This window comes from Monodelphis domestica, chromosome 8, assembly GCF_027887165.1.
Source record: "Monodelphis domestica isolate mMonDom1 chromosome 8, mMonDom1.pri, whole genome shotgun sequence".
Classification (NCBI taxonomy): Eukaryota; Metazoa; Chordata; class Mammalia; order Didelphimorphia; family Didelphidae; genus Monodelphis; species Monodelphis domestica.
The window spans coordinates 246,267,943-246,275,891 of record NC_077234.1 but is presented as its reverse complement, the minus strand read 5'-3'; positions in this window follow the sequence as shown (position 1 = coordinate 246,275,891).

Below are 7,949 nucleotides of genomic sequence, written 5' to 3'. Positions count from 1 at the left end.
CAGAGTTGCACAAAGTCATCAGCCTCACTCTTTTTTTCTAGAGCCATTAAAGTCCAGTGGCAAAACAAAAGTCAGGACAATTGGTGATGGTCTTGGATGCAGTGAATGACTATGGCATGTTTCATGTCTGACTAAGCTCTAAACATACCACAGTTCATGCTTCAGTTGCCTTGATGGCCATTAGAACAAATTATTCTTGTCCACTCATTTCACTGGGGAAAGTCATCACATGCTTGAATTAGACATCTTCCTAATTCACTGACAAGTTTAAGAATTGTCTGTTTCCCTAAACTGGATTTAGCCCATCTGACAAAATGGCTTTACTGTGGTGTGGCTGCTGCACATATGAAAGCTTCTTGGTGACACAGATGAAAGTTAGGTGAAAAAAAGACACCAAAGTGGATAATCAGCCCTGAAAAGGGATTAGCAAGCCCTCATACCAGAGGTGCTAGTCTTTGCTGAAAACTTCACAGGGTGGGGGTAGAGGGAGAGGTTGCTTGATTACCAGTGCTGATGTTGTTTAGGAAGCCTTGTTCAGAGAGGACATTACACTGGTAGCATTACATGTCTCTTCTTTGAGATCTTTGGCCATTTAAAATGATTGGCCTTCACACCCACATTGAAAAAGTTGGGTAGATGGTTAATTGAATTCATGTATCTTGGATAGGCCCAGATTTGAACAATGATCCAATCTAGGATAAATGAGAGGAAGATATAAGACTGGATCATATGTAGAATATAACAATGTACTTTCAATATTTCTAATATCATCTTTCTTACACTAATATTAATCACATTAAAAGTTCATAAGAATCCAAATTACTTAGCGATCTAAAGGACAACAGAAAGACAGATGGTAGATGGAAATAAACTCCAATACGTTATTTAAAATCATGGATTGATAAATTGGTAGAAAAGATCTTATGATTTTCTAAAGAGATCAAAGAAAGAAAAAACATGACAAACAATTATAGGAACTCTTTTTGTGATTGTAAAAACCCTGGAAACTAAAGGAGTACTTATCATTGGGGAATTATTAAACACATTATTGTATATGAATGTCATGTCATGAATTTCATGACATTCAACATACACACATACGCACATATATAAACACAAAAACCCTGGCAAGATTTGGATGAACTGACATGGAGTGAAAAGAACCAGAAAAATTTATATGACAACATTGTAACATCAACAATAAGCAACTTTGAAAGATTTAAGAATTCTGATCAAAATAATTATCAACCATTGGTACATTAAGATGAATGATATCTCTTTTCTGACATAGAAATGTTAGATATAATATAATGAATGAGACATGTTTTGGGATATAATTAATGTAGAAATTTGTTTTACTTGAATATTCCTTTTTGTTATAAGTAACAAGAGTATTAACTAGTAGGCAAACTTGCTTGGATACAAGAAGGCAACATTACTTATTGCTCTGAGCTTCAATTTAAAGAACAAATTTTAGAAACAAGTTATAAGAAAAAATGTCTTGGCCAAGAGATAAGATCCCCTAAATGAATTCTAAGAGGGAGCCAAGTCTCTATGAATATGTGCATAAATGAGTGTCTGGCACATAGGGACCACTAATGAAATGCCTTTTTATTTATTCGTTTAGTCAATTCATGTTTTAGTCATCACATCACCCTTTACAATTATTTTCAGCCTGAATTATGTGATACAGGTAATTTCCCTCTTCTCCACTCATCTTTTTAACTTGGTTACATATCTGTTTCTATGGATCTCCTGACAGAAAGGTGATGGATTCAAGGTGCACAATGAGACATATATTCTTGAATGTGGCAAATGTTGACATTTATTTTGTTAAGACTATATAGATATGCTAGAAGAGATATTTTTCACATACTTGGGGGGATAAAGAAAAAAATAAATTTTATTTGAAAAAATTTAAAAAATTATGAGTAAATGTGTAATTGGAAAATGAGGTAGTGGACAGCTGGAAATGTAAGAAAAGGATATAATAATAGAATGATTATCCTTGTATTGCACTGGTATCCATTAAATATTAAAGGAACCAGAATAGTATTTCCACCTGTTTTGGAAAAAAACTCTTCATAGAAGATATATGAGAAGGCATGAATGATATGGAATATGTATTGATGGAAAGAGTACCCATACAAACAAAATTATAAATCCATAAGTTTGAGTAATGGTCAACAAAATTCCACAATGATACTAATGCCATTTTTGATCATGTTAGCAAGGACCTTCACTTTCCTGATCCATACCACCAGTGTTAAAAGCAAAAGAAAACTTCCCAAAATACAGAGGAAATTATTTATTTCCTTGTTTTGATGAATAAGACTTTAAAGATAAATACAACAGAAAACTTTAATGTTAATATATGTGCAAATTGTGATGGGTAGAGGTTTTTGAGTACTATTTGACTCCGTTGGTATCTCATGGTACTCTGCTGTTTGCTATAGCAGAACATACATTAACATTTTGTACTATTGTATTTTGCACAATACTTGAACTTCTTATTAATTTCTTAGTTGATGCGATGCCTGAAATTTAAATTTACTTTATTTCACCGAAATAAATGGCACAAAACGTAGTGAACCAAACTAAACTTCAAATATATAGTTTACAATGAATTAATTGGTTATGAGAAGTACCTGTTCTTTGCTTAGAGGGTCTTCTGATAGTGAAAAGGGGAGAATTGGAGAGATAGAGTAAAGGTGGCAGTGGACAGGTAGCAAAGCAACTAGGCTGAATTCTTTCAACATTCCTCTGCATAACTCTAAAATAATGTCTTAAATCAAATTCTGGAGTGGCAGAGGCAACAATATTTTTCCTTTCCCAAGACAACTTAGATGGTCAAAAGGAGAGGTCTGTGACATCAGTGTTGGAGGTGGGCAGAGTGCTGTGGCAATACTAGCAGCAAGCCTTGGAGGCAGCTGCAACAGTAATAGCTATGGGAACTCTCAATGCACATAGACTACGGGGGTGAGACATGGTCAGAAAGAGAGTATAGGGGAACATTTGCTGGCATTGTCTATAGGACCCTTTTGCATTGTCTATTTACAGTTTTGGATTGTAGTTGTCGGGAAAAGTGGAGCCTTAGTGCTTGTAGCCCCAAGGGAGGAGGGTCCCTGGTTATAGTTACAGGACAGAGAAGATGTGTGTTGTTACTCCCAAAGAAGTGGAGCCCCTAGTAAGAATTCCAAGCTAGAAAGAAGCACCAGTGGTTGCACCTGAAGGAAAGCAGGGAACCTGGTAAAAATTCCATGGCTAAGAGGACTGCTAATATTGGAAGTTTCAGGGGAGCAAGGTCATTTTCTGGCTGAGATCAGAGCATAGACCAAGAGAGTGATGACAATGCTTCTCCTAGGATCATATCACCTTGGAAGCACCAACAATTTACAGACCCCTAGAACTAGCTTAGAAAATAGCAACAGGTGTCTCAGTGTACCCCAGGAGCAAAGCTCAACTTTGCAAAAATTGGCAAACAACAAAAAAGATCCTGACCATAAAAATTACTCTGGGGACAGAAAAGATCAAACTCAGAAGAAGACAATGATGTAAAAATAGCTATAGGCAAAATCTCAAAGGAAAGATGAACAAGAATTTCTGGAAAGAGTTCCAAAAGATTTTTAAAACCAAATAGGAGAAGTAAAAGAAAATTAGAAAAAAAAATGAGTGATGCAAGAAACTTATGGGAAAATAATTTTAATGATTTAATTCTTGAGAGGCACTTTTTCTCCATTTTAATTTATTTCATTAATCAGATAATTAAGAAAATCTAAAGTAGTTAGTAGACTCCCTTCATCATCCAAATGGAAGCCAAATGAAAGCAGCTGGGCAAGAGAGACTGGGTAATATTGAAAGTGAGTCCAGAAGAGAGTGAAAAAAGAGAGTGCATAAGGGCATGTATTTCATTATATAGTCCTTATGATGTCATTCACTCAGGGTCTCTCCTGGAGATTTTTGATTGGTAAATAGCCACCAAGAAAGAGGACTTAGAAATTTCATCCACTCCCTCATTACTTCATCACAGGAAGAAGCAGATCTTAAGGACTACAAGAGGCTTACTACTTGGCTGGGTCACTTTGGTACAAGATGATGGCTAGTGCTTGCTGATTTCATTACCATATCTCTCAAGTTCAGCCCTGCCCTAACTCCTGTTATTTTTTACAAAGATTTTAACAAGAGGGAGTACTCAACCCAGTTTTATTGCTTATAGGTGAAACTATTTTCTCACCTTTAAAAACTGTTCTTGGAGGAATTAAGGGAAAAATATTCAACAACAACAACAAAAATCACAATTGAATATTAATTTTCCACACAGTCAACAATTTGGAAAAAGTGGCACAAAAGTACAGGGAAAAAAACAAACAAAAAACAAAACCTAAGAACTAAGAACCAAAATTGACCAAAAGATAAAAAAGGCACAGAAAACCATTGATGAGAACTCCTTAAAAAACAGAATTGGCCACATGAAAAAAAATGGTGAAAAAGATTATTAAAGAAAATAATTCTTAACAATTAGAATTGAGTAAGTGAAAGTTAATGACTCCATGAGAATTAAGAAACAATATAACAAAATAAGAATGAAAAAGTAGAAGAAAAAATGTGAAATATTGTGAAAAAAAACCAACTTCCTTGGAAAATAGAGAACATATTTAAGAATTATTGAACTTCCGGAAAGCCAGATAATGACTTTAATTAAAAATTCTAGACATTATATTTCAAGAAATTATCAAGGGAAACTGCTCTATCTTAATACCACAGAATAAGATAGAAATTGAAAGAATTATTGTTCACCTTCAAATAGAGATGCCCAAATGAAACTCCTTTGTATATTTTAGCTAAATTGCAGGTCAATGAGAAAATATTGCAAGTACCCAGAAAGAAGAAATTCAAATATCATGAAAGAACAGTCAAGGTCACATAAGATTGAGCAGCTTCCATGTTAAAGGAGCAAACCATTTGGAATTTGATAGTCTAGAAGGCAAAGGATTACAACCAAGAATCATCTACATAGCAAAACTGAATACATTCCTTTAGGGCAAAAATGTATACTAAAAAAAATAAGAGAAAACTTTCAAGCATTCCTTATGAAAAGACCAGAGCTAAATATAAATTTTGATATTAAAACATGACTGAAAAGAAGTATATAAAGATGAAAATGAAAGAGAAATCATAATGGACTTTGCAAGGTTAAACTATTTACATTCCTATATGGGAAGATACTTGTAACTTCTAAGGACTTTATCAATATTAGAGAAATTCGAAGATGTATAGATAGAGAGAATAGATGTAACTTAACTATGAGGGGAGGGTTTAAATAATGAAGTGGTGGGAAAGAGGGATACATTGAGAAAAGTAGATAGTGAAATAAGGAATGGGGGAAATTATCTCACATAAAAGAGGTATGCAAGGAAAAGCTATTTCAGAATGGGGAGAGGTGGTTACTGGGCATTGCTTGAATGCCATTTCTGACTGGAGTTTATCCAAAGAGGAAATAACATACATACTTGGGTGGAGAAATTAATCTTATCCAGCAGAGAAGTAAGTAGAGAAGGTTATAAGAGAAGGAATGCAATTAAAAAAAAAACTAGGAAAAGAACAAATTAAAACTGCCCACTTAAACATCAGATTGGAAATACTGAAAGTCAAAAGAGAAATTAATAAAATGGAAAGTAAGAAAACTATTGTACTAATAAATAAAAATAGGAGCTATTTTAAAAAAGAAACAAAATAGTAAATGATTAGCTAATTTGAATGTAAAGGAAGTCCAATTACCATTATTAAAATTAAAAAGCATAAATTGCTCCACCAATTAATGTGAAATAAACAAAATTGATAGGAGCTACTTTGACCAATTATATGCCAATAAATATAATATTGTAAGTGAAATTGAAGAATATTTTCAAAAATATATTGTCCCAATTAATAGAAAAAAGAATACTTAAATAATCCTATTTTAGAAAAGAAATTGAATAAAGCATCAATGAGTTTCCTAAGAAAAAATAATCAGGACCATATGAATTCACAAGTGAATTCTATCGAACATTTGAATTGATCTAGAATTCTAATACTATATTAACTATTTGGGAAAAGAGTCAAAGAAGGAATCCTACCGAATTTCTTAAGAAAATATATGATGTTAGTACCCAAACTAGAAAGAACAAAAGCAAAGAAAAGAGAACTGTAGGTCAAATTTTCTAATGAATTGTTACAAAAATTTAAAATAAAGAAATAGTAGGTGAGACCAAGGAGAATTTATATTAGAAATGCAATTCTTATTCAATATTAATAAAACAATCAACATAATTGACATATCAATTAAAGAGCATCTAAAATCATGATTTTCTCAATAGATGAAGAAAAGCCTTTTGATAAAATAAAATATTCAAGAAAAGATGATCAGTCATTAATTTCACTTTATGTTTTTCTATCTTCCTTCATTTTGGTGTTGAAACTGGCAAATTTTAGAATTTTTATTGACTTCTTCCTTTACATTCATTGTTTGGTGGTTTGCCTACTTGGCTATGTTGGTAGAAAACAGTACTAGAAATAAGAAAATATCACTTAGTAAACACAATTAGGGTAGTTTACAAAATCTGTAAATAATAAACACAATGAAAGAAGTATTCAACTTGATAATCAAATCTCTGACTGGTTAACCAAAAGGAAAAAAAAATAATGAAAATATTTCCTAAGGGATGCAAAACTATTCCAGAAGCAGCTGACTAGAAGCAAAACTAATTCTGACTTGGAAATAGTAAAAATGATCTAATATTAAGAATTGTAAAAACCTCTCAACTTTTTTTTACATACTTTTTTATCAGGTTATCAGGATAACCCATAACCAATGGCTTTTAATTTTTCAAAGAGAAAACATAAAAATACCCAAGAAACAGCCATCAATCAAGATTATAATAATTAAACTCAATGAGAAAATTGAAATTGTTATGTATATATATATATGTACATATATATATGAATTCATTTTTTATGGTCTTCCTTATTTATTCACACTTAGGGATTATATCACGACCTTTACCACCACCACTAACAATCATCAACAATCATTTCTTGAGCCTTGACTATGTGAATGAAATTGTGGTGGGTGTTGTATATATCAAGGTGCACCAGCCATGCTTCCCCTCCCTCAGAAGGAGACAGAACATCCTCTTAAACAAGTAGTTTAGAATACAATGGCACATATGATGAGTATTACACAAAGAACACAATGAGAGATGGATTTAGGAGTTCAGAAGAAGGAGATGAAGAAGGTAAAAGATCTGTGAGGAAAAAAAAATGTTTCACCCTGTTTCATGAACTACTTACTTCTCTATTCATCAATCAGCATTCCCACAAGAATGAAAAATGATTGATTTTAATGACTGCTTCCTCATACTATATGAGTTGTTTTTGATAACAGTTACTGATGCATAATTAATATAGTTTAATAATTCAAAGTGGTTTAGCACATTCCTCAAACATTTAAATCAAATCATTGATTGTAACAGTTTAGAGGATCAATAACAGGCATTATAACATGATAAGTATATTTAAACCATAGTGATATTCAGTCTTGAATTATTTAAAAGCAATGAGTAACATCTCAAAGGTGTATAATTAAAAACAAATTTACATTTTAATGCCAGCAGTAATGGTTCTCTCGTCACTGTGGTTTCTTTTAAACCTTGTAATCATTTGATATTTGATTTTGAGGGATCGACTGAGCAGTTAATAGCATTCACATTTGGATCCAGTGTTAGCAAAGATCCTTCTAGGAAGTTACAGTAAGAGAGTTGATAAAAGTTGGTTTATGAAAGTGATGTCTTTATTTATTTATTATTATTATTATTATTATTATACTTCTCTTCTGTCAGGTCATTCCTATAGTTGTGTCACCCAAGGATACTGCTACATTCTTTTCTTTCAGACCCAACTCAATTTTGAAG